The sequence below is a fragment of the Vicugna pacos genome, chromosome 12 (genome assembly GCF_048564905.1).
Source record: "Vicugna pacos chromosome 12, VicPac4, whole genome shotgun sequence".
Lineage (NCBI taxonomy): Eukaryota > Metazoa > Chordata > Mammalia > Artiodactyla > Camelidae > Vicugna > Vicugna pacos.
Genome location: NC_132998.1, coordinates 25,455,384 through 25,481,755, shown reverse-complemented (window position 1 = coordinate 25,481,755; position 26,372 = coordinate 25,455,384). Strand labels below are relative to the sequence as shown.

The 26,372-nt window shown below is 44.3% G+C and overlaps 1 protein-coding gene and 1 long non-coding RNA gene across 5 annotated transcripts in view; one reads left to right on the top strand and one right to left on the bottom strand.

Annotated features, from left to right (window-relative positions):
• SYN3 (synapsin III) overlaps positions 1–20,188 on the bottom strand; it is a 447,532-nt gene extending 427,344 nt beyond the window's left edge. For all 4 annotated transcript variants that reach the window (XR_012078446.1, XM_006205854.4, XM_015240613.3 and 1 more), the window contains exon 1: positions 20,070–20,188. The gene's annotated coding sequence lies outside the window, so the exon portion shown is untranslated. The remainder of the gene's footprint in view (positions 1–20,069) is intronic.
• Positions 20,189–20,340: 152 nt separating this feature from the next.
• Positions 20,341–26,372, top strand: part of LOC140700168 (uncharacterized) — a 73,305-nt gene continuing 67,273 nt past the window's right edge. The window contains exon 1 of the long non-coding RNA XR_012078445.1: positions 20,341–20,385. This is a non-coding gene — a long non-coding RNA (uncharacterized lncRNA). The remainder of the gene's footprint in view (positions 20,386–26,372) is intronic.

The window sequence follows — 26,372 nt, the reverse complement described above, 5'->3', positions numbered from 1 at the left end:
TCAAGGAGAGATGCCAGCATCGCCAATGCCTGGGAACCAGACTTGTCATTCCTGTCTGCTAGGTCAGGAAACACATAGAACCAAATTAATAACCTTCCTAGAGACAAAGGAGACCTTTGGGATGCTTGCTCAGGCCTGCAGTGTACCTGAGGATGCATAGGAAGGGCTGAAGTGAGGGGAAACACCAGTCACTTGGAACACCTGAATAAAAAATATTCATAGGTGAGAAGAGAGACAGAGAAACATAGAGATAGAGAAGGACACACACAGAAACACAGAGACAGAGAAACACACACAGACAGACACAGAGACAGAGACACAGAGAGACCCAGAGGGACACACTAAGAAAGTGACAGAAAGACACAGAGAGACAGAGAGAGATGGACACAGAAAGACAGGGAGAGACAGAGACAGAAAGACGCAGAGACAGAGAGAAAGAAATAGGGAAAGAGAGACAGGACAGAGATAGAGAAGAGAGTGGGCACATGGCTATGAGCACTGCAGTATTCCATCTTACACTTTCAGTTCCTGCAGCCTCTGCCTAAGCTTTACAGGGCAGATGGCCAGCCTGGCGGTGCTTCTGGTGTCCAGGTGTGCCCTAATGAGGAATTTAGCAAGTTCGCTCTGAAGAGCAAAGGCAAGCTACCAGGCATCTTAAATGTATCAGGTCCAAAACAGAATTCCTGATTTCCTGCCACCTCCCTGACACATACTGCCCCTTTTTCCATTCTCCCCATCTCAGTAAATACCCCATGCAGTGGATTAAGCTAGAAATGTGGGGAGATGCTGTGATTCCCCTCTCTCCAGCCTACCACACCCAGACCACCATCAGCTCTTTTATCTCCAACTCAGCCTCTGAATCCACCTACTTTTCTCAACTCCACGGTCACCACGAGTGTCTGAGCTACCGTCATCCCTCACCTGGACCAAACCAGAAGCTCTCCTCCAGCCTCCCTGCCTCCCCACCTGCTCCCTTGCCCTGACTCCCACCCTTCAATGGCCCCACTGTACTGTGGATGGCGCTCGAGCTTCTTTCATGGCCTGCAGGCTGACATCATCTCGGCCCCTCTCCCTCACTCAATTTCTACAGCCAAACTGGACTCCCTTCGACTTCCCTCCCGAAGAAGACAGCCTCCTTCCCTAGCACCACTCCCTGCCCTCAAGCCTTTGCACCTGCTGTTCCCTCTACCCGGGATGTTTTGTGAAATCACACAGAACCATCCACCGTGGCATCCTTGCTCCCAAGGCTTTGTTGCCTGATGAGGAGACGAGGTACCAGACAAGGAAGTGGCTTGTCTGTGGTCACTTAGCAAAGTAGAGGCCAGGCTCAGAATGCAGGTCTCCTGAGTCTTCAGCCGGTGTTTTTTGTTTTGTTTTGTTTTGTTTTGTTTTCTAATAACTCCATAATTATCAAAATTAAAATACAAGATTCTTAGGATGTCAGTGCCTCCTAGCTAGTCACTCACTCACTTCACCCTCTCCGGGGAGCACTTTTCTCCTAAATAACAAAATTCTAGTAACCACTATATGGCTGGCTGCCTACTAAAGCACTGAGCTACTGACAAGGATCATCTCAGTAATCTTCACACAACCCTTAACCCCATTTTACAGATAAGGAAACTGAGACTCAGGGGGTTCCACCACTTGCAGAACTTTATGTACCAGGTAAGTAGCAGACTTAAATCTTGCCTGTAGACCAGCCCAGCCTATCTCTAGATATAGCCCTTTAACCACTGTGATACCCTGGCTGGCTGGCCCCTCTGGGCATCAGTATGAATGGGGTACTCCGCGATGGCCTGGCACCTACAGGGCAAGCACTCTGTGGTAGTCTCTGCAGTGCCCTTCACCTTGGAGAGCTTGAGTCTGGGCCCTGGCTCAGAAAGGTCCAAGAACAGTGGACTCAGCTGCAATTATGAGAACACAGTACCCTCTTGCAAGCTAGGGAGGCGGGCTACCTCATGCTCACATAAAAGAGCAGGTGTGGGCAAGGCTTGCATGCAGATTTTCACTATAAGAGGTGGGAGCTACCACCACTGACTCGCTGTGTGACCCTAACAATAATGATGATGAGGATGATGATGATAGTGGCAATAATAACAATAATAACAGCATTTAATAGCAATAATATTAGCAATATAATAGCAATAGTATTAAAAGCAATGTAGCAATATAGTACAGTAATAATAACAATATAGTAGCAATAACATTATATACGTAATATATATATAATGCTTCCTATGTGCTGGGTACTGTTTTAAGCCCTGTTTATATATTAAATCAATTAGTCTCAATAGGAATCCTTCATTCTTGTCCACTTTTCATATAGAGGAAACTGAGGACCAGAAAGTTAGAGTAAGTTGCCCAGTTGTCACTGTGACTCAATGTGGAGTCAGGATTTGGCCCAGGTGACGTGGCTCCTCACCCCACACTATCAGCATCCCCCTGGGCAAGCCATTCCGGCACCCCTCCACTGATGCGCTTATTTGTAAAAGGAGGAGCTCAGACCTGAAGGACTCAGGCGCATATCTTTAAGTCTCACTTTCAAGGGAAAGAACCAGACACAGAAAAAAAGTGGTTTCTTTCTCTGTCTTCCTTTATCCTGATTTCTATTAATACTTGTCAGACTATATTAATAATAACAACATGGACTGAATTCTTGCTAAATGCCAGACACCCAGCTAAACACTTTACCTGCACCCTCACTTTCTCCCGCAATGCTATGAGGGAGGTTCTAGCATCCTGATTTTAGAGCTGACTCATCCGAGGCTCAGGAAGGTTCAGTAACTCACCCAAGGTCACACAGCAGGCAAGCTGCTGAACTCTAACCAGGCTGGTCTGACTCCAGAGTCTAGGCCTTTAACCACTAGTTTCATCTGCTTCTCCTTCTCCCTATTCAGGAGCAACTGAGCTCAGGAAGTGGCCGGCCTTAGCCAAACAGCAGTAATGCCCCCTTAGGCCAGCTGCTATAATACCTCACGATTGATGACATGTGACAGGCAGAGGGAAGTGCCCACGGGAAGCAGAGCTTTCTTATCCTGGCATCAGATTTCCACCAAAGCATCCCCAGGCAGCTACCGTCAACTCCTTCCAGAGGGCGGCCCTCTGGCCCTCTCCAGCTGTCACTTGCAGGCAAGAAGAGGTTTTTGCACAGTCGGGATGGAGATGGCAGAGGTAGCAGTGGCCTCCTCCAGACCCTGCAGAAAACAGCCATTTCTGCTGCACTCACTAGTCAAACTGCTGAAGAAAAGCCAGACTTGCCTCCTGCCCACCAATGCTCTCTTTCACCTCCACTTATTCTTTTTAATTACAAAAAGTTTTTCTCACATCCTTTTTCAGAGGATCTGGACTGGCCTGGGGACAGAATCCATCTCAGAAAACAAGGAGACCTTCAAGGGCCACAGAACGTGGCATAACATCAGCCTCATGGCTCCCCTGCCCCCAAATGCTGCAGCTCCTCCTTTATTAAAGAAGAAGCAGGAGTGGAGGGAGGAATCAAGTGATCCTGTAGCCCCCGAGACCTGATCTCAGGCAGCCAGTCATCCCATTTTACAGAAGAGTCAAGTTAGGAATCTTAACAAGGAGTCAGGCCAGAACTCAGCCTTTCTCCCTTCCCGGGATCGTACAGCAATTAGCCGAGGTGATGAAGGATCCCTGAGCAGCTGGAGGTGCCTGGGGCTGTTCTGGGACTCTTTCTCCTCATAGACCAGGGCCCCAGGACCCTGTTCTGCAAAGAAGGCAGCAGCAGAGTAGAGCCCTGGTCAGGAAATCCTGCTCCAAAGAGTTCAAAGACTCCCTGGCTCACCTCCCAGGGCCCACTTCTCATAAAGCCTTGGCAATGCCCGCCAGAACCATCTCCACCACCATCATATGAACCACAGAGTGGTGTTTTCAGGGTGCCAGGCTCAGCTGAGCAGTAAGGGTCTCTGTCCAGCCTCATGGCAGTCCTGTGGGATGGGCGTCACCAGCCCCATTATAAGGATAAAGAAGTCCATGTTCACGGAGGTGTGATGACACATCTAAGGTCACCCAGCCAGCATGGGATAGAGCCAGGATTCAAATTTAGGTCAGCCTCGCCCCCAAGGGCCATGCTCAAAGCTGCTATAACCGCAACACCTCCAGGTAGGTGTTTTAGCTTCTACATGTTTTATGATAATTTTCCCTTGCCTCCTTTAGCTCTTTACTCAAATATCTTGTTTTTTCAATTGCTCTCAATGCTCCTTTTCCCCTTCCCTGATTTAGTTTTCTCTGCAATACCCATCATCATCCAACATATTACATATTTTACTTTTGTACTATATTGTTTCTGTCCCCTCAGTTTGAATGCAGTCCCCATGAAATCACAGACTTTTGTGTTTTTTTGTCACTGTCACATCTCCAGCATCAACTGAAAAGGGTTGGCTCATGGCAGACATTTGAAAGATATTTGTAAGTCAAAGATACTGAGTGAATCCATCTCTCATATTGTCAATGGCTTCTTGGATGTCCCTACACTATAAACTTTTTGAGGACAAGGATTGTATCAAATTCACCTCCACACAGCCCCAGAACAGAGCAAAGGGGTTTATTCTGGGCGTGGGGATGAATGAAAGGGATGCTTTGACATTCCTCTCATCTCCCTCAACCTCTAGCTCAGACATGCACAATCTCCTTCATGGTCCACTGCAAAATCCTCCTCTCTGGCCTCCCTGTGTCCAAGTAGGTCTTCTCCAAATCCATTTCCATAGCATATAGTGTCAGAGACTTTTTTTTTAAACACAGATCTGACCACATCACTGCCCTCAAACACAGCAGTTGCTCCTCGATGTACGTCCAAGCTCTTCCTCGCAGCCTTGAGACCCTTTCTGCCCAAGCCAGCAGCAGCTCCAGCTTCCTCTCACATCGTGGTGCCCTTTCATAGTATCTTCACTAACTCTCATCTGCTTTCCTGCCACACGGTCTTATATCTTTGCCCATGCTGTTCCCATGTCCTGGAATTCCATCCTCTTTTAGTCTCCTCTAAGCCCTGCTCCTTATCCCATTGGGTTAGTGAACTTCATTCATCTCTCAAAACTCAGTTCAGATGCTCCTCGTTCAGGACGCCTCCCTCAAACTCCCTCTCTCCCTCTGCCAAAGGAAACTTCAAAACTCTCCCAGATGACGTACCTTCTTCTGCATTGTTTGGAGGTCTTTTGCTCAGCAAACTCAATCCCCCGACCACTATGGACTGAATGTTTGTGTCCCCCCACCAAATTCACATATTGAAGCCCTGACCCCAATGTGATATTAGGAGATGGGGCCTCTGGGAGGTGACTAGGTCACCAGGGTGGAGCCCTCATGATGAGATTGTGCCCTTATTAGAAGAGACACGAGAGACAGCTTGTGTCCTCTCTCTCTGCTTTCCACCATGTGAGGACATAACAAGAAGATGGCCATCTGCAAATCAGGAAGCAGACTCTCACTGGAACCCAAGCACACTGGCACCCTGATTGCAGACTTCCCAGGTTCCAGAACTGTGAGAAATAAATGTCTGTTGTTTAAGCATTCAGTCTATGGTCATTTGTTACAGCAGCCAGAACTTACTAAGACAACCACACAGTTGAGAACCTTGAAATAAGTGGAGAAAAGGCCCCAGGCCCACTAGTTTACAGCACCTTTTATACTTTACAAAAGGAGAAAAGCCCTTTAGTCAGACCCTATTGATTCTTCCTGAGGAAACAATGCATTTACATTTGGTCATTTGCCTTCCCTGACTTCAGCCAAACAGACACAGTAACTCAGGAAGAATTCTGCAGGAGGAAAGTACACTGGCTACTTGAAGCAGAGGAAGTTGAGCAGAACGACAGATTTAGAAGAACTCTAAAAACATAATAACCTAGGGTCATCTAGTATAAGGGCAAACAGTCCCACATATAACAGCAACTTTTAGGGGCATCATGTATTATAATATTTTATGTTGCTCTTTCAAACCTCAAAAAAGATGTACTATACAGTTATTAACTAGACAAGAAAGAATAAAAATAGCAAGTTTTAACCCAAAGGCTAAAATCAGAAAAGAAAAATGTTTGTAACATAAAGCTTTATTACTGAAATAATCCCTACGTAAAATAACCCTAAGAATAACACACAACGGTGACACAGTAATTTTGCATGTGTGTTCTTGCTGCTATTACTCCTTCTCCTCCTCACACTCTGCAGATGCCCTGGAGGGATTATGCAGCATAATAGTTAAAAGCGTGGGCTTTGAAGTCAAAACTACCTGGGTTAATATCCCAGCTCTCCTATTTCCCAGCACTGTGACCTTAGGCCTGTCATTCATCTTTCTGCGTCTCACTTTCCTCATCCTAAAACAGGGATAATAATTCTATCTCATTCATAGGCTTGTTGTGAGAACGAAATGGGTTAATCCACGTAAAGTGCTTTGAACGAGGCTTGGCACACAGCGAGTGTGCAGTAAGTTAGCAGTTTAGCCACAGGAAAATGTGGCTCTGGCTTCCTAGGAAAGCAGGTAGGTGATGTGCGGGAAGGAGATGCAGAGTCTGAGCTCTGAGGAAGGCCTGTAGTAGGACTGGGTATAGGGTACCCTGCAGCAAATCTCTGCACATTCCACCCAAGCCAGCACAGCAGGCCCTCTGCACACCGGCTCTTGGTTAGCCTGGTACATTTCACCTTGATGGGCCTCTGGTTAGTAACAGGGGAGCAGATGAGTTGCTGCAATTCCTTTAGACTCATGGAGCACAGGAAGTCACATGACATCACCCATCACTAAGCAGACATGTATCTTTGATCAGTGATCACCATCATCACCCAACCTATATTTCCTCTTGGCTCCAGCCATTCTTTATCATTCTTCCAAGCTTCTGCTTCTGCTTTTCCCTCTGTCTGGCTGCCCTTTCCCTAGCTTTCTCCAAGTCAGAATTCCTACTAAACACTGACACTCCACCTCAAACACCACTTCTTCTTTCTGTGAGATCTCCCCAGCTAGCTCCCCGGGGATTTCTCATAGTTTGGTAGGCCAATCACCTACACAGAATGATTTCTGGTGCTTGCTGACCACAGACTTCCTACTTTAGAGGGAGCCCAGCCAGCTGCACTGTTACCAACCTCCCCAGCTGACTCCAACACACACTGAAGTTTAGAGCAGCTGCCCAGAGAGCTGGCCTTGCACAAGTTACACTTAGCAATTTCTCTGTCACCTGGGGTCCCCTAGTACTTTCCATGTGACCTCTGGGAGCATACCTGATCATGTTCCAGATGAACTGCTTATAGTACATCTCCCCTCACTAGACTGTGAGCTACTTGAGGGCAGAAACCATGCCTAGATTTTATTTAAATTCTCAGTGCCTCCAGTAACATTGCCATTCTTGACTCCTCTTTTTCTTCACATTCCATCCATCACCAAGTTCAGATGGTTCTCTTTCAAAAGAGTTTTTTGGATCACTTCTAACCTCTCCCACCCCGATGACCTTAGTCCAAACTACCGTCATGTCTGCCCATGAACTACTGCAATAGTCCACTCACTGATCCTTCTGTTTCACCCATTCTCTACAGCTTCCTTTCCACACAGCATTCTGAATGATTTATTAAAAATAAATCACTTAGGTTGTTTCCATGGAAACAGAAAAGAAAAGAAAACAGAACTTATTTACAAAACAGAAAGAGACTCACATAGAAAACAAACTTATGCTTACTGGGGGATAAGGGGGTGGGAAGGGATAAATTGGGAGTTCAAGATTTGCAGATACTAACTAATATATATGTAATAGACAAACAAGTTCATAGTGTATAGCACAGGGAACTATATTCAATATCTTGCAGTAACTTACGGTGAAAAAAGAATATGAAAACGAACATATGTACATTCACGTATGACTGAAGCATTGTGCCATACACCAGAAATTGACAAAACATTGTAAACTGAATATACTTCAGTAAAAATATATACACAAATAAAAAATCAAACATATACAAATCACATGTTCAAGAAAGCACCAGTATCCAGAAGACACAAAGAACACTCAAAATTCTAGAGTAAGAAACACAAAAGCAACTTTAAAAATGGGTAACAGACCTGAACAGACACTTCACCAAAGAGGATATAAGGATGGCAAAATACACATGAAAAGATATTTAACATCATTTTCCATCAGGGAAATGCAAGTTTAAGCCATGGTGAGATACCACTGAACTATCAGAATGGCTAAAATAAAAAATACTGAAAATGCCAAGTGCTGACAAGAATGCAGGGTAACTGGAACTTTCATACATTACTGATGCATTGCAAAATGCTATAACCAAGCTGGAAAATAGTTTGGCAGTTTCTTATAAAATTGAATATAAATTTACCATATGTCACAGCAATTCAACTCCTAGGTATTCATTTACCCTAAAGAAGCAAAAATGTACGTTCACATAAAAACCTGAACAGAAATGTTTATAGCAGCTCTATTCATAATTGCCAAAATCTGGAAAGAACCCAAGTAAGTGTCCTTCAAGGGGCGAATGGATAGACAAACTGTGATACGTCTATTCAATGGAATATTAGCCAGCAATAAGAATGAACAAACTATTGATATACCCAACAACATGGATGAATCTCAAAGACATTATGCCAAAGGAAAGAAGCCAGCCTCAGAAGGTTACAGACTACATGATTCCACGTATACAGCATTCTTAAAAGAACAGAATAGTAGTGATGGAAAGTAGAGCTGCAGTTGCCAAATGTAAAGTTGGGAGCCTGTGATTATAAAAGGACAGCAGGAGGGAGGTGTTTGGATGAAGGAACTGTTCTATGTCCTCACTGAGGTATCAGTAGTTCCATTCATCTACATATCTGTTGAAAGTCATAGAACTGTATGCCAAAGCAAAGTCAATTTTATCATATGTCAATTAAAAAATAAAATCAATTAAAAGAATAAGCTGGAGAGGGTGTGGAGAAAAGGGAACCCTCCTACACTGCTGGTGGGAATGTAGTTTGGTGCAGCTGTTATGGAAAACAGTATGGAGATTCCCCAAAAGACTAAAAATAGACTTACCATGTGATCCAGCAATCCCACTCCTGGGTATATATCCAGAGGGAACCTTAATTCAAAAAGATACATGCATCCCAATGTTCATAGCAGCACTATTTACAACAGCCAAGACATGGAAACAACCTAAATGTTCACCAACAGATGACTGGATAAAGAAATTGTGGTATATTCATCCAATGGAATACTACTTAGCCATAAAAAATAATAAAATAATGCCATTTGGAGCAACATGGATGGACCTGGAGCTTGTCATTCTAACTGAAGTCAGCCAGAAAGAAAATAAAACTACCATATGACATCACTTATACGTGGAATCTAAAAAAAAGACAAATGAAGTTATTTACAAAACAGAAACAGATTCACAGACACAGAAAACAAACTTATGGTTACCAGGTGGGGAAAGGGGTGGAAAGGGATAAATTGGGAGTTCAAGATTTGTAGATACTAACTAATACATATAAAATAGATAAACAACAAATTCATACTGTATAGCACAGGGAACTATATTCAGTATCTTATAGTAACCCAAGGTGAAAAAGAATATGAAAATGAACATATAGGGGAGGGTATAGCTCAGTGGTAGAGTGTAGCTCAGTGGTAGAGCATGTGCTTAGCATGCATGAAGTCCTGGGTTCGATCCCCAGTACTACCATTAATAAATAAATAAACCTAGTTGCCTCTCCCACAAAAAAAAAAAGAAAATGAACATATATATGTTCATGTATGACTGAAGCATTATGCTATACACCAGAAATTGACACAACATTGTAAACTGACTATACTTCAATAAAATATTTTTTTAAAAAGAGTAAGTCAAACCATGTAATCTCCTTGTTCAAAGCCTCTGCCTTAGAAAAGAATCCAAATCTCCCTCCACAGCCCATGAGTCCCCACCAGATCTGGTTTCAGGTACCTTTCAGGTCACATCTTCTCAAACTCTCCCTTCTTGTGCCTCTCCACCTACCCTGAGGCTCACTCACTGTTCCTTCTGTCTGGGATTCTCTTCCACAGATATTCTGAAACCTACTTTGAAACTTCCTTCAGGCCTCTGCTAAAATATCAACTTCTCAAAGAGATCTTCTTTAACTGGCTTTGCTATAATGGCATTTTCTAAGTCCTTAAAACTGTTTCATTTTTCTTCATGGCACTCATCACTAACTAATGTTACACAATGTATGTGCTTTATAGTTATTTTCTGTTTTCCCACCAGAATATAAGATCCATGAGGGAATGCAGCTTGTCTATACCGTTCATCAATATACCCTCAGCATCTAGGACACTGCCTATCACAAGATAAGAGCTCCATAAATATTTGTTAAATGGATGAATGAATAAATCCAAGAGATGAACATTCAATGATGAAATTCCCAAAGCTCTGAACTTGGAGACATACTTTGGCTTCTTTGTAGCATCCATCAAATCACCTGACCACTTGGTCCCTGAGTAAAGCAACCCTAGCCCAGAATATTTAAGTCAGTTATTGGTGCTTTAAAAATGAATTAAGCTCAATATTTCCCTTCTAAGTGCAGTTTCCCAGTGTTTGGTTAGGTAACTGGCATAAGGATGGGCTAGGATGGAGCAAGGCTGCAAGCACACACATTCTTAGAGTAATGCCACTTGGGGTTTCTTAAGGGCTCGTAAAAAGCTGTCTAGAAGTGCTACAAACGTGGGCAAAGAAGTTGGAGGTGAGATTAAAGAAAGAAAAAAAGATACCACCTCTCCTCAACACCTTCCCAAGGAGAAGGAATAAATTAGCATTTATAGGACACCCACTCTACATGTTCCAGGCACCTTCTAAAGGTTCTCATTTAATCCTCCATCCACTCTTCAAGGTGGGGTCTAGTGATACCATTTTCATAAGTGAAAAAACTCAAACACAGAGGTTAGGTAATGTGTCCAACGTCATACTAGAATAGGTAATGTCTGGTGCTTTGAACTCAAGTCTGTGTAGCATCCAGCCTCATTCTTTTTCCACCTTGGGTTTTAGAAGCAAAATTCAGAGGCACGAGGGTGAGCACTGTCCAGAGGAGCCAAACAGATATGCAACCTGAAGTAGGAAACGCCAACCTGGACACAGCTGACCAGCTTCTTCACTAAAAGTTTTCAAAGACCAGCACTGACAAGTCTGTTAAAGCAAGACACTGATTACCTTCCAGTAAAAGCATACTGAGCATCTACTCTGTATCTGGGTTCAGGGTATCCACAAATATTATTTCACTTCATTTTCATTATCATTAAAAAGGGTTACATGTATGAAGTATTAAAGGTTGTTTATCCAAACACAATAGCATGAGACCTGCAAGCAAACAAGAACACCTGAGAATTCTCTACTCCCTACTTTATGCCAGTTAGAAATTTCGCAGTCATCTTAAAAACAGAGCAGTATGAAACCCAGACAACTGCATATAAATTTCATTTTGCTGTTACTTTTAGTCTTGGTCAGTGTTTTACACACTAGTTAGCATAGGAATTATTGTTCAGAGCTGCATACACAAAAACTGTATATAATGCAATTTTTTGGCAATGAAAACATTTTCAAGGGTATTTTGTCTATGAATGATTTCCACCCCATACTATGGCCCTGGGATCTAAACATGAGTAAGACGCAGCTCTGCTCTACCTCTGGCCTCCTCTCATTTACTCCTGCTTGATAGATAATCAAGAAATCTTAGATCTAGAAAGGACGTTAGAGACTAATAAGTGCTATTCTTTGCCAGCACACCAATGCCTAAAGGTTACCACCCACCTCTGATGACAGGGGCAAGGAGGGCAGACTCCTACGTACTAGACCATCAGCACAGTCTTCCTCCATTCATCTGCTATCTGCTCCCCTCCAACTTCCACCCACTGCTGTGAGCTTTGCTCTCTAGCCCCACAGATTAATTATAACCCCTCTTTCCGATGATAATTGTTAGGATATTTGAAGCCTTTTATTAGGAAGATTCTTCCTTAACATTATCATGATCAAGAAAAGAGTCACATATCTGCACTGTGCTTTTTAATAATTATTTGATGGTTTTTATTTCTGGGTGTACCTCTCTGCACATGCAAGATACTGACACCCACCTCCCCACGAGGCAGCTCCACCAATTAGGTTCCACATTTTGGGGGCTGTGCCCTGGAAACACGCAGCCTAGTTGGGAAGACGAAGAACAGAGATCACATGTTATGCGGTGTGTTGTTACACTGGTACAAATTAGGTGTCAGCTACATGCAGAGAGAAGGAGTCAGGGTTGCAGCCCCTCCACTGGGAAAGGCTGCTGACCTGTGAGCTAGACTCTCATGAAACACAGCTTGCACCTGTGTCTCAGGGAAACTGACCAGGTCTCACACTTTGCTTGCTTACCACCCGATCCGTGTCTCAGATACCTGCCACAATGCCAAGCAGGGGCTCAATGAGTCTGACTCCAAACCTCTGGCACTTCACAAGGGCCTGGAGGTAAGAATAACTAAATTCAAATGATCCCAAAGTTCTCACATGAAGGTAAAAAAAAAACTCTTTAATAATATTAATACAACTTTAAACACGTAATGCAAGGAGTCTTGGTCTCCATCCCCTGCCATCTATCGACTCACTGAGTGATACAGAACAGGGAACTTAATTTCGCTAGACATCCATTTTCCTGGCTATAAATTGAGGGGTCTGGTCCAAAGGATTGTAGGTCCCTTTCAGATCCAGGGACCATCTGCTGTCCCAGACAGTACACTGGACAGAAAATCTAAAACAATCTGGCTGAACTAGTCGATCTGAAAAATCAGTGTGTGATTTCTAATAAAATGAAGAACATGCAAGAAAGCAAAGGTAGATAAGGATTCCAGCTCCAGCCCTTCTGTTATTCTGCCATGTACAGCTGCCCCAACAGAGGGACCAGCACAGGTTCAAATACCAGTGTCGACATTACTGAGTGATAATTTTCGGACAGTCACTGAACTCCTTCAGCCTTGATTTCCCCATGCATAGATTATTAATTCCACCTCCTCCCAGGTTAACTGGGAGGGTACATGAGTTAAAACATGCATAAAGCCCCAGCACCCAGAGAATACATGCTCCATATCCCTTTATGCAAACATCCTTTACCTATTCAATCCACTCAATCAACAGACTCAGATTCTGAAGGCTTCTCATGATGCAGAGCACAGAAAGCCAGGGCAGAAGGGCTCTAAAAGTCAGTGAGTCCGATTCCCTCCTACCTCTGTGACTGACAAAGTAGGGAACTGAGGATCAGAGAGGCACAGTGACTAGCTCAGGAACCTACACACACTTCAGCAGCAAAGCTTGACCCAGAACAAAGGGTGGAAGAAGCCAAGGGTCATACAAGACAAGGCTCTGCTCTCCCTAAAGAAAGTGGGGACACTCCATTCATAACCAAATTCTAAAAAATAAAAGTAACAGAATCTTTTAATTATATATTTTTTGGAGGGCTGCAAGAGAGACATAGCATCACAGTTTGTCTACAAAATGCAAGGTTTCCTTGAATTCCTTGTGAAATGAAGGGCAGAGTTTCTCGCTAGCAGCCCTTCCGACTTACTCTGCTCCCCTTTTCCCTCCCCATTTTTACTTTTTTCACTTCGCATCTTGAGGCCAACATGCTGCATCAGCATTCTCTGGGCAAGGTGAGAAGTCTCAGGTTGGGGCAATAATGCAAAACACAAACAGGAAAATCCCACAACTGCGCTGCCATTAATACAAAAAGGATCCCCCCCTCACCTCCTAGAACTCCAGCATGGGACAACAAGGATGTACCCAAATTCACCCATAACTCAAGGGTCAGGGATCCAAAGGTTCTCCCTAAAAGACACGATCAAAATCCCTGAGATTCAGGTGTTTCTAGAGAAGCCTCAGACCAGAGTCCACCAAGAGCCACTTGCTGATTTGGGAACACTGAAGAGAGAGCTCAGACAAGATAAGGAGGGGCCTGGGTTACAGCTGACTCCAGGGAAAGAGTACTAACCCGATGTTCCCCCTCTGCCTCAGATTCCCAGAGAAAAGCATTTCCCTTCCAGAAGCACTGGGCTGAAAGCTACACCAAGAGCATGCTTGTGGTTAACTCCAGGACAGCACACTCCCCAGCCAGTGCTCCCTAATCCGATCTTCACACTGAATACTGGAGCAAACAGACACAGAGAGAGAGAGACCCAGCTCACATCGCATGTGGGGGCAGCTTTGCCTGAGCTGTTCCCTCCCATTGCCCTAAGGCTCCTCTCTGCCAGGCCCACTTTCTTTCCAAAACCCTGAGCTCACCTCCTAGTTCAGAGGATCCCGCCAGGTTGAACAATACTCAGAAGCAGGTGGCCATTTAGTAATTCATCCAGTGGGACCTCTGTAGGCCAGAGTAGCTGAAGCTGTGCCAGTCCCCAGTGGCAAGGAGAGACTGCAGTGTGGAACTTTGAAAGGGTTGTCTCTTCTCTGAGCAATCCTGATCACCCTCCTCCACCTCTTCCTCCTCCTTCTCTCCCTCCTCCTCCTTCTCTCCCTCCTCCTCCTTCTCTCCCTCCTCCTCCTCCTTCTCTCCCTCCTCCTCCTCCTTCTCTCCCTCCTCCTCCTCCTCCTCTGCCTCCTCCTCCCTCTCTGTAGTACTATGGAGACATGTGCTCCGCTTGGGAGGAGGTAAGGAGGAAGGTGCAGCTGTTTATTGAAAGAAGGGCAACAACCAGCTGAGCCATGCTATACACTCACACCTAGCAGCAGAGGAATGGAGGAAAAATAGCTCTATCTGCTACCACAGAGTATTAACCCTTGGGCTCCAGCTTTGCTCCTCACATAGCTGAAGCGAAAGAAACAATACACTTAACCAATGGAGTGTCAGCCAAAGACATTACATCATCAGTCAGCATCGTCATTGGCTAATAATTCCTAGAAGACAATATTCTGCTTCTAGGTGCTTAACCCTTTCATGCACATCATAGCAAAGACCCAAGCATTTGATCTAAACCAATGGCTCCTGGACCTTGCTTTTATCAGGACCATCTAGGGTGCTTTCTACACATACAGATCACTATGTCCCAATACAAACCATTTAAATCTGATTTAGATTCTTCACAGGGAGCACGGACTTTTGTATTTTAAACAGGGTACAGAGTACAGAGACCACTGGTCTACTCAGAAAGTCTTCCTTCCCAAAAGATAAAAGAGACAACATTTTTCTGAGCATTTATTATGTGCCTAATAAATTGCTACATCATCTCATTTACTTCCTGCACTAAACAGTGGATGTGACTGGCTCCATTTCACAAGCATAAAAAGTAAGCTTCAGAGAGACTATCATTTACTCAGAGATGGAGCCCGGCTTTGAAAGCCAGGCTATTTGCACCGAACCTTGCTACTCCTTTGAAGCTTCCACTTGAAATAAAATCAAGCTATTTGTCTGCTTATTGCCTCTGGGGTTACAGAAAAGACAGATGCTCTGGATAAGCTGGAAAATGCCAGTAACATCAGAAGAACTGGGGAATGAAGAGAATGGGGAATTCCCATAGCAGGTGCTCAGGGATCATAAATCCTCCAGAGAATTATTCTATTTTTTAGGCTCAATCCTTCTGCTGTAAATCTCTGCTTAGCTGTCACTATCTCTAGGAAGCTTCCTCCCACTTCCACACCTGGGACAGATGCCCCTGCTCCAAGCTCCTGTAGTCCCCTGTATCAGTTGCCTGCAGCTGCTTGTTTACTAGGTAAATTTCACAAGATTAGAGCCATTTCTACCTTCACCAACATATGCCCAGCTACAGTGCCTGCCACATGTGAGTACTCAATTAGGACTGTGGAAAGAAAGAAGAGAGGGAGGGAGGGAGGAAGGAAGGGAATGTCTTTGCTAAAGTTCTAAATAGCATCTGAGGTGGGAAAGGCAAAGGATTGGAAGCCAGCAGAACCACATGAACAAACTGTCTGACCTTGGGTAAGTTCATTCTCGGTTTCCTCATCTGAAAATGAGAACAGCAGCACTCTTCTCATAGATGGTTATGAGGATCAAGTTACAGAATGATCCTGGGTTGGATTGCTCCTCTACACTCCTCCCCTAGAACTCACCCATTTTGTTGGCTGACATCTGCTGACAACTCCCTTATTCATCTCTTCAGCCTAGATGCACCCCTTAGTCTCCATGTGGATGTCTTCTGGGCATCCTTAAGAGAGCATTTGATTTTTCTCCTCAACCACAATCTGTTTCCTACCCAGGCTCCTCCACTCTGTGACTGGTACTCCATCCACTCAATCTTTTTTTTTTTTGATAATTGAGGTGAAATTCATATAACATAGAATTAACTATTTTAAAGTATACAATTCAATAGCATTTAGTACATTCCTAATATTGGGCAAATAGCACCTCTGTCTAGCTCCAAAACATTTTCATCGCTACAAAAGGAAACAACTTACCCTTTAAGCAGTCATGTCCCATTTACCCTGCCTCTTCCCCCACCCACCCAAGCCCCCAGCAAACACCAATCTGCTTTCTGTCTCCATGGATTTGCCTATTCTGAATATTTCATATAAATGGAATCATGTATATAACCTTTTGTGTCTGGCTTCTTTCATGCCACATGTTTTCAAGGTTCATTCACATGGTAGTATGTATCAGTACGTCATTCCTTTTTATGGCTGAGTAATATTCCATTGTAAGTATTTACTACATCCATTCCCTTGTTGATAGACATTTGGTATCCACCCAATCTTAAGCCATACACCTGAGGGTCATCCTTGCTCCTTCCCTTTCCTGTACTCCTGATATTTCAATGCATCAGTAAATTCTGTCCATTTTACACCCAAAATACAGCTCCAGTCCTTCTACTTTTCCAACACCATTGCTACCTTGCAGCCAGGACACCAACATCTCTCTCACCATACTCCTAATTTGTGACACGATCCCATTCTCCCTAATCCATTTTTCACCTGGTAGCTACATAAACTACATCATCCATTCACTTCAGCAACTGTTACTGAGCACTTTTCTTCATGGAGCTTGTCACCTAGAGGCATGACAGACAACAAATAAACAAATACATATTATAACACCAGGTCATCACTCGGCTTAAAAATCCTTCACTGACTTTTCATTGCACTTTGAGTAAAATCCAGGCTCAGCATGACCTTCCAAGGCCCCATCTATTTCTCCAAACTCATCTCGGGCTGCTCCCTAATCATGCTGGGCTCCATTCCCTGACCTCGTGGTCCTTGAACAAGCTGTTCCCTCTACCTCCTGATCTTGGCATTGCTGGATCTTTCTCATCCCTCAGATCTCAGTGTAAAATATCACTTCTCGGTGATAGCACTCTGTTAAGCATATCTACCCTTCATTCATTTCACTCACTCAAGAGATATGTACCAAACACTGTGCTGGAATAAAGTGATATATAATCTCCTGGATCCTTCAGTCTAGTGGGGAGGAACAATGACAGGGAAATATATAAAGTGGATAAGCAAGTGAGATGAAGGGGGCATAAAAGGGAGGGGGTCTGCTTTGTACAAGATGGTCCAAAAGGCCTTTCTGAGGAGGTTATATGGGAAATGAAGGATGAGAAAGAGTCAATTGGGAAGGGGGCTATCACTCTCTATCACACTATAGCTATACAATGCCATGTTCCACCCCTCAAACTTTGCTTTGAAGGAATCAAAGCATTTAATGTTGGTCTCTGTCTCCCCTAACAGACTGAACTGTATCCCCAGCACCTAAGACAGTGCCTATCATTTAGAAGGCACTCAGTGAACAATGGTGAATTAATTATTGATAAATAAATTGATTAATTAATCAACCCACCAATGAAATCACTTCTCAGAGCATAATAAGTCATATGGTTTTTTGCTGTTATTGTTACTGATATTATTTTATGACAAAAGGACACCTACTCTGTTGGGTTTTAGAAAACACTGGGTTGATGTAAAATAAGAATAAAAGTACCTAACTTGGAGTATTACTGGATAACTAGGAGAGAACACATATGCATAACAGACCCTCAATCATACTCATTGTGCCCATTATTATGAAGGATTCTTTCCTCACAGAAACTGATTTACTCAACTAAAACTCCAAAATCCATTTTCAGATGCAGTCAGGAAGATTAACGGTGAAAGAAATGAATGCTTTTTAAATGCCTGTGCCCAGTGCAAAGCACTTTCTGTCAGTTATTTCTTTCACTTCCCAAACTCATCCTGTGAGGTGGCTGCCATGGTACAGCTCTCAATCTCCCTCCAAGACCAAGGCACCTCTTACTCCCCCATGCCAGCTGCCAGGACTGTTGGATGCACACAGCTCACAGCTGAGTTCCTCTTCAGGAACTGTCCTGCTGAAGGGACACCCAAAGTTATGTCTCCTTCCCTGGGGGGCAGCCTGCACCCACTGGCTGGTCAACACGGGGTTTCAAAGGCCTGGCCCCCTGCTTCAAGAGCTCAACTGAGGTCTCCCTTGCTCTGCATCACAGATCAACTTCTCCCTCTGCCCCGTCCCAGACCATGCCCCAAGAATCCTCCTACACACAATTCTCAGAGTCTCCGAGTCTTTTCCAGGGAATCCAACCCGGTGGGGATGAAGATTTCCTTTTAAATCAGAAAACTGAAGTACAGAAAGGTTAATAATGTCCCCAAGGCACAGGACTAAAGGACTTTCTGGTCTGATTCCCTGGCAAGACTGCTCTTCACCACAGCCTCCAACAGCTGAGGCTGTGTCTCTGTGAGGCAGAAGGAGGAGCCTAGGAAGAGAGGAAAACCAGAAGATCAGAAAAGACAAGCACACAACCCTCCATAGGCCATCCCTGATGACAAGGTCAAGGTCAAAGCCTCCAGGAACAATATAAAAATGACCTGCAGGTTGCAGAGGCAAGCATCACATGGGCAACATCTCCCCCACTAAATGATCCATGCCTGGAAGCCAAGGAGCTGGGCTCCTGGGCAGATGGGGCTGCCTTTAGGGGCCAGAGTATTTGTAGCCACATCCCAAATATTAACTACAACTTATCAGCTTTCTACTGCTCCAATCTCCATCCATTTTCCACAGAGCTGCCAGAATTCTTCCACTATTCTCCCTGACCCCGGGACAAAATTCTAAAAAGCCTAAGGCTGCATTTTAAGGTCTGTGCATATTTTAGCTCTTGCCATGTTGACAGCTCATTTCCTACCCACAAAAGCCCTGGTCCTATTTGATTAGCTGATAAGAGGATTGTCTGATGTTCTAAGTCAGGATACTGAGGATACTGGACATTTTCAGTTTCTTTACCTTTGCACAAGAAAATCTATCTGGAATTCCTGCTATCCCATCACCCCACCCCACCTCCCAATCCACACAGTTTTCAGTCTGGCTAACTCTTCTACTCTCCTAGTCCCCACTCAACAGTCACCTCCTCTCTGAAGCCTTCCTGTATTGCTCATGGTTTTCCCCACCTCGTGTCCCCTGTACTACAGTGCACTATACCTGTTCCTCCTTTTGTCCTTCTTGGCCCTAAGAGCTCCTGCAAGGCCCCTCTTCCTGACGCTAGGGCTTAACACAGTTTCTGGCACACAACAGAAGCCCAGTAAATGCTGAATAAATACACAGGGCGCTGTATCAAGTGATAGTCTCTGCTCCTAGTTTGGCCAGGGAACTGCTCTGAGATTTTTTTTCCCCGGAGCCCCAGAAGGCCTGTAAATACGAAATGCCATGACAAATCTGACCACCAGCCCCGGGGCAACAGGTCATAAAGCGCCTGAAGGCCTAGGCAGAGCAGCAGTCCAAGCTCTGCGGTCGCCAGCTCCCCACAAGCTCTTCCCGGGCCCAAGAGCAGGGTGGAGATTATCTTAGAAGCCACTGTACTGAGCCCCTCTGGCTCCCGGGCTCCTCAGGCATTCCTTCACGCGGACCTGTCTGTCCTAGCGTCTGCCCCAGGACCGGGCAGCAGCAGCCGGGGTTCTGAAGAAGGGAGGCGCCGCGGCTCCGCGCCTCCCTGCAGGGCCGCTCCGCGCTCCCGCATCCCGCGGGCACAGAGCCTGAGCGCCCAGGGACGCAGCCGGGAGCGAGGACGCCACCAGCAGCCCCGGCGGGTGGGGCGGGGACTCCCCGCTGCTAGAAGCCCCACAAAGTCTACTTCGCTGCGGGGTCTGCTTACCGTGCGAGCCGCCACCAGGAACCCAGAGCCCGGTGAGTACGCTGACCGCGAGGCCCGCTGACTGAGCCGCTTCGTCCCGGAGCTCAGCCTCTGCACCCTCAGGCGCACGAGCTTCTACCCTAGCGTCCCGGGCTCCCCGTGCAGCGGCGCCCTATTGGCTCGGGCAGCCAGGCCCCGCCCACGGACGGCCCCGCCCCTGCCGCCCCTACCGCTCCTGCCGCTACCCCCCACCCACCCCCACCCTGTTCCTCACAGGTTCCAGCCCAGGAAAGTGCTTCTAGACTCAGCTCGTACCCGCCTCAGGCAGCCGTGAAAGGTAATAATTCTCGATCCCAAGAGCGTCTTAGACGCGCCTCGGGGAGTGCGAAGAGTGCAGTGTCCCTGGAAGCCAGCTTTGAGAAAGTCACCTGACCTTCCTGTTCCTCAGGAGGTTTCTTCAGAAATCCCACAGCAACTGTCTCAGGCCGTGTGCGAGGCACTTAGCGCCAGGGGTGCATCAGGGAGCAAGACAAAGTCTATTTTTCCCTCATGGAGCTTGTGTGAGGTGAGGGTCCGGACAAATAAACAAGATAATGCCAGGTTGTTATGAGCACGGAGCGCGGGAGGTGATTATAAATAAGAAAGGCGCCGGGAATGCTATAAGTGGGATGGTCTCTGAGGCCACTTTGAACTCGGAGATGAAAGGGCTGGAGGGAGAGCGTTACTGACTGGAGGCAGCAAATGCACGGTCGTTCTGAGGCCTGAACCGTAAAGACTAGGGTAGCCCAAGATAGCACGCGGAAAGTGAACCACAGCCAGAGAGGCGGACGGGAACTAAACCTCCCAGAACCGTGTGGGCCAAGGTGTACAGCTTCAGTTTTGTTGTAAGGACAAAAATAAGCCCTTGAAGGGTTGTAAGCGGGACTGTGATAGTTTGAAAAGACCACTTTGGCTCTTGTGTGGAGAATAGATTTTAGAAGAGAAAAAATAGAAGCAGGAAGGCCAGTCAGGAGGTGTCAGTCTTACTCTGCTTGCACTACCATAACAATATTATAGATGGGGTGGCTTAAAGAAATTTATTTTCTCACAGTTCTGGGGGCTTGAAGTTCAAGATTGCGGTGCCAACATGGTCGATTTCTGATGTGAGCTCTCTTCCTGGCTTGTAGACTTGCGTTCTCCCTGTGTCCTCACGTGGTGAGGAGAGAATGAAAAAGAGCAAGCAGTCTGGTGTGTCTTCTAAGGGCACTAATCCCATCATGCGGTCTTTTTCCTCACGATCTCATGGCCAGATCCTTTGACAGTTCTCCACCTCTCCATTCCCCCAAATCCTTCAGGCAGAGAGGTCATCTATGTTGGGCCAATTAGATGCTCATTCCTGGGGCTTTGTCTCTCCAGAAAACAAGGATGGAGAGATAGCAGCTGGCATGAGATTGATCAGTGATGGTGGCAGCAACAGCAGCATCCTTAAAAGGTGGGACCAGTGGTTACTACTCTGTCATGAGTGTTGTTGGCCAGCCTCCAGAATTCCCTTGGTTTCTGCCGGTTTCGTAAGCCTATTCCTTCATGCCATCCCTGTCCCCCATCTAATTTTAGTTTGTGAATCTCCCATCTCTGCGAAATTCCCTTCTTGTGTTAGCAGCCCAAATTGTTTCTCTTACTTTGAACCAAGGAACCTGATAGATCCAGGAAGGAAAAAAACATCCTGCATCATAGGACAGTTTCCTCCAGGGAACAGTTCAGCACAGGAATTTGCATACATATGGATGCACATATGGTGACAGGTATACACGTTCTCTTACTGCTCATTAAGACATCCAACTTCACAAGGCAGTGGAAGTCGTGGTTAAAAAGGATATTTGTTTTTGATAAGAACCTAGATATGTTATTCTTTAATGGATAAAAAAAAAAACCTCATCAGGCCCTTATAATAACAAAAGCAACTGCAGAAATAAGCCTTCCTGTATATAAATTTTGCAGTTTTCAAAGTCCTTTCACATAAATTCCCTTATTTTATATACCCTCCTATAAGGTAGGCAGATTAGGTAGTATTCATGTTTTATAGGTTATATTAATAATAGCTATCATTTGTTGAACACTTTTTGTGTGCCAAGCACTGTGCTAAAGGCTTTACATATCCATATACCAATCCTGTTAAGGAGATGTCGTCCCCATTTTATAGGTGAAGAAAGTGAGGCTTGTGCAAAGTCATATAGATGATATGTAGTTGAAGTGAGAACTCAAACTCAGTTCTGTCTTGACGACAAAGGCCACATGTACTTTTAACACACACAGCTTGGTGTCGTGTAATACAGCTAGTGAGAGACATTGCTGTAACTAGAACCCAGGTCCTGAGTCAGGAAAGTTTCCATTCCATTTGGGTATGGCTTGTTCAAACTTGTTAACAATGGCAGCATTGATTTGGTTGTCCACCCATGGTGAGATTTTTAAGGTCATAGAAAAATCTTTTTCTATTTCTCACTCTCTACCTATTATGATGCTTAAAAGTCCCATAGTCAAAGATGAATTACTGTGTTTAAAGATAGATCAAGGGGCACAAATGCAAATATGCCTGTGAGGGGTAAAACACTGTCTTATCAGCTAGAGGAGTAAAATGGCTTTGGAGAGGGTTATGGTAGTAGTCATTTCACTGTGTATATTCATATCAAATAATCATTTTATAACTGCCTTAGGATCCTTATCTGTAAAATATAAAGTGAGACAACAAATAGTAACAACAATAATAATGCCTTCTGGAGTTGTGGTAAGGACAAAATGTATTAAGAGATAGGAATTTTTTAGAGCATGCCTGGTATATATTAAGTACTCTTCAGGTGTTAAAATGTAAATTAATTTTAAAATTTTTTAAAAGTTTGGCTTACAAAAAATTATAAACGTAAAAGTGGGAAAACTTTTCCATTTCACCTGTTTCCTCTTTGGATTAAAAAATTTCTTTAGGAAGATGTGAAGGTGGGGCATAAAATAAAAGAAAACCTGAAAGTATTAATTTATTCCTCCACATGAAGCAATTCATTTCAACGCTGAGCCCTAGTAAAATGAGGGGAGTGTTTAGAATGTCCTAAAGTTGATGGTTCTTTTTCAGAATCCCTAAGTAAAGACTCAGAGGTGACACGGCCTGGTCTGGAGCTAAAGCAGATTCTGAGCTAAAAAGATTTTGAGAAGATACTGAGCTAAAGATTTCATGCTTGCTTGTTTGTAGTTCAGAGCATTTTTGCTGACGTTGCAAAAGATTGTCATGGCAACTAGAAAAATACGCTTCCAAGTCCTTGGAGTCCCGGGTAAGGGGAGACAGATGCCAAGGGGTGTTCCTTTGTAGTTAAGAGTGCTTGAAGGTTTTAGCTGATCAAGCCACTTTCAAGGTAATATTCTAATACATCTGCCTCCACAACTCACTAGGAAGCAACTGCAGCAAAGCAGAAAGAACAGCCTCCATCCAATGGGATGGATGAGCAATGAAAATGCCTAGGCAGTGGGTCTCACCACTGGTTACACATTAGAATCACCTCTGGAGGTTAAAATGCACCAATGCCTGGGCCCTTGATGCCCCAACTAAATCAATTGACAGGAGATGGGGACTGGTTATCAGCAGGCATTTTTTTTCAGCCTTCTAGGTGACATCATTGTGTAATCGAGGTTAAGAACCACTGAGCTGGAATCTGAGTCTCAGATCCACAGTTTCCTGCCTGGCTACGTGGTCTTGGTCCTGCCTCTTCACTCCTCCAAGCTGTGGGTTCTTCACCTGTAAATTAGGGTGACATAACTAGCTTTATAGGATCACCATGAGGCTTAGACATGAAAGTACTGGCAAATACCAACCATGACCTCATTATTAGCTGCTTTTGAGTTAAAACCAGCATGGAATTGGGAAACCCAGAGCCAGATATTTTCCAATCCCAACCAATTATCCAGCTTAAAATTTATCTGTTCTGTTCCTTATTTCTCTGAGCCAATACTAAAAACTACATTATATCAAGTATATCTTTCAAAAGTATTTGAATTCACAAAACTCTCTGGTGTTAGAGTTATTATTGTTGGAGATGTGAACTTGTTCTTTGTTTTTTGTTTTTAATGGAAGTGTTGGGGATTGAACCCAGGACCTTGTGCATGTTAGGCACATGCTCTGCCACTCAGCTATATCCCACCCACCCCTACCACCCCCACCACCCCCACCACCCCCACCACCCCCAACACCAGGAGTTAACTTGTTTGCTCAAGTTTTTACACCTCTTTGTTGGGTAAACTTAATGGTAAATTAATCCATGCTAGTGAATTTAGGTGTCATCCTTCTAAGATAAGATATTTATATTTTCACAAGAGCTTTCTGGAGACAATGCTTTTTCCTAAAGGAGGGCCACTCATAAGGGGACTCTCAGGCACTGTTGCAGGCTGTGCTTCAGCCTGGGGTTGGGACTCTGGGCACCTTTCAGTTAGGGCACCTTTCTTTTACACATCAGCTTCCCTTCTGCACATTCTGTATTTTCCAGACCCATCTGTTCCTGTGCATGTGGTGTTATTAACTTGAGAAAATATTTTCTCTCATTTCCTGTTTGGTGTGGAAGGAATAATTTGGTGGGAGTGCCTTCAAGAGACTAATGTACATCAATAGAAAGGACTTGAGGCCACATTAAAATTAATAATGCTTGTATCCCACAATCCAGCTATTTCATCTCTAGGACCCTCCCCTATGACAGGTCCACTCATGTGCGGAAGAAGAAGGTGTATAAAGTGCAAAGACCTCCCTCGTGGTGTGATGAACCACCTAACTGTTCATCAGTTTCATCAGTAGGGGGGATGGCTGAGTATAAAATGGCATATCCATAGATGTGTAATGTTATAAAGTACTAAAAAGAATGAGGTAGATCCATACTAGTATGTGCTAATAATGGTCAAGACAAATTGCTTAGTGAAGAAGGCAAATTGAAGAAAAATGTTACAGGGTATGTATGTGTCTGTCAATCTATCTGTCTAGATATACAGAAATAGATACATAATATATATAGATAATATATCTCTATATAGGCATTTTTGCACATCTTATTTGTAAATATATACACACTATCTATCTATATCTATGTACACACACTGTGCACACATATATATGTATAAATACACATGTACTGTAAGAGCACAAAAATGCTACCAATAGTTATTGTTAAGGTTAGCAAGGAGACAACCTCATTATATGTATGTTTGTGTGGGTAGGTTTCAAAGGGGTCTTTAGCCTTATCCATAATGTTCAAATTTGTGTAAGATTGCATTCATATTATTTATATAATTAAAACATAATTAAAAACCCAAGTCCCAGTGCCCTAGTGTTTCTAGAGGTGGCTCAGGGGTCATTGCAAACTGTGTGTATGTGAGGGAAAGGGTTGTGTAGCAGAGCTTAGAGAGGAGTGGGGGAGAAAAGAGAGAGAAGGGCAGGGAAGAGACAGACAGCAAGAGAAGGAGAGATAGAAGGAGCGCAGGAAAGAAGGAGCAAAGGAAGGCAAGAGAGAGAGAGAGAGAGAGAGAGATTAAGAAAGGGAGAGAGGGAGGATTTCTAAGATTCCATTCAGCTCAGCTATTCTAAGCAGAAGCAAATAACAACAGAACTAGTTCTGTTTCGATTGGATTTAAATCTTAGTGTGTGTGTTGGGGGAGGCAGCAAAGAGGCTCCTGGCTGGATATTTCTACCTTGTCATTAGCAAGAACAGATTCAGCCTGGACTCCAGACATCTGGCCGTACAGTGGTCCCTCCATGCTGGGCTTTGAGTCCTTTATGTTGGTCAGAGCGAACAGAACAGAGGACTAGCTGAGTGACCCTTCTATGAGTTCATGAGCCTGGATGCTGAGTTTCATCCCCTCAGGTTGGCTCAATGCATTGGAGGATGGAGCTTTCAAGCCCCTAGGAGAAGAACGCAATTTAACTTTCAGAGGAAGACAATTGCTTTTCCCAAAACTATCTCTATCCAGACATCAGAGAAGTCAAGATCATATTAAGAGAGAGGATGCACATGAAAGCACTGCTTTGCCTATTAAATGCTATATAAAATTAGGTAGAATTTTCATCCTCATCACCATCATGTAGTGGCACATAATTGTTTATTCAAAGAATACATTCTTATAGCTTTTCCTTTCAAAGAAGGTATGTAGGAATGACAAAAATTTGCCATGATATTACTAGAGGTCTGGGTTTCAATCTCAGCTATATACTTAAGTGGTGTGTGTGAAACGCTAAGCAATAATAATAATAACAATTGTGCACTTATGCACCAGCCTCTGTGTGAGTGTTTAACCTCCTTTATCTTACTTCTTTCAATGACACTT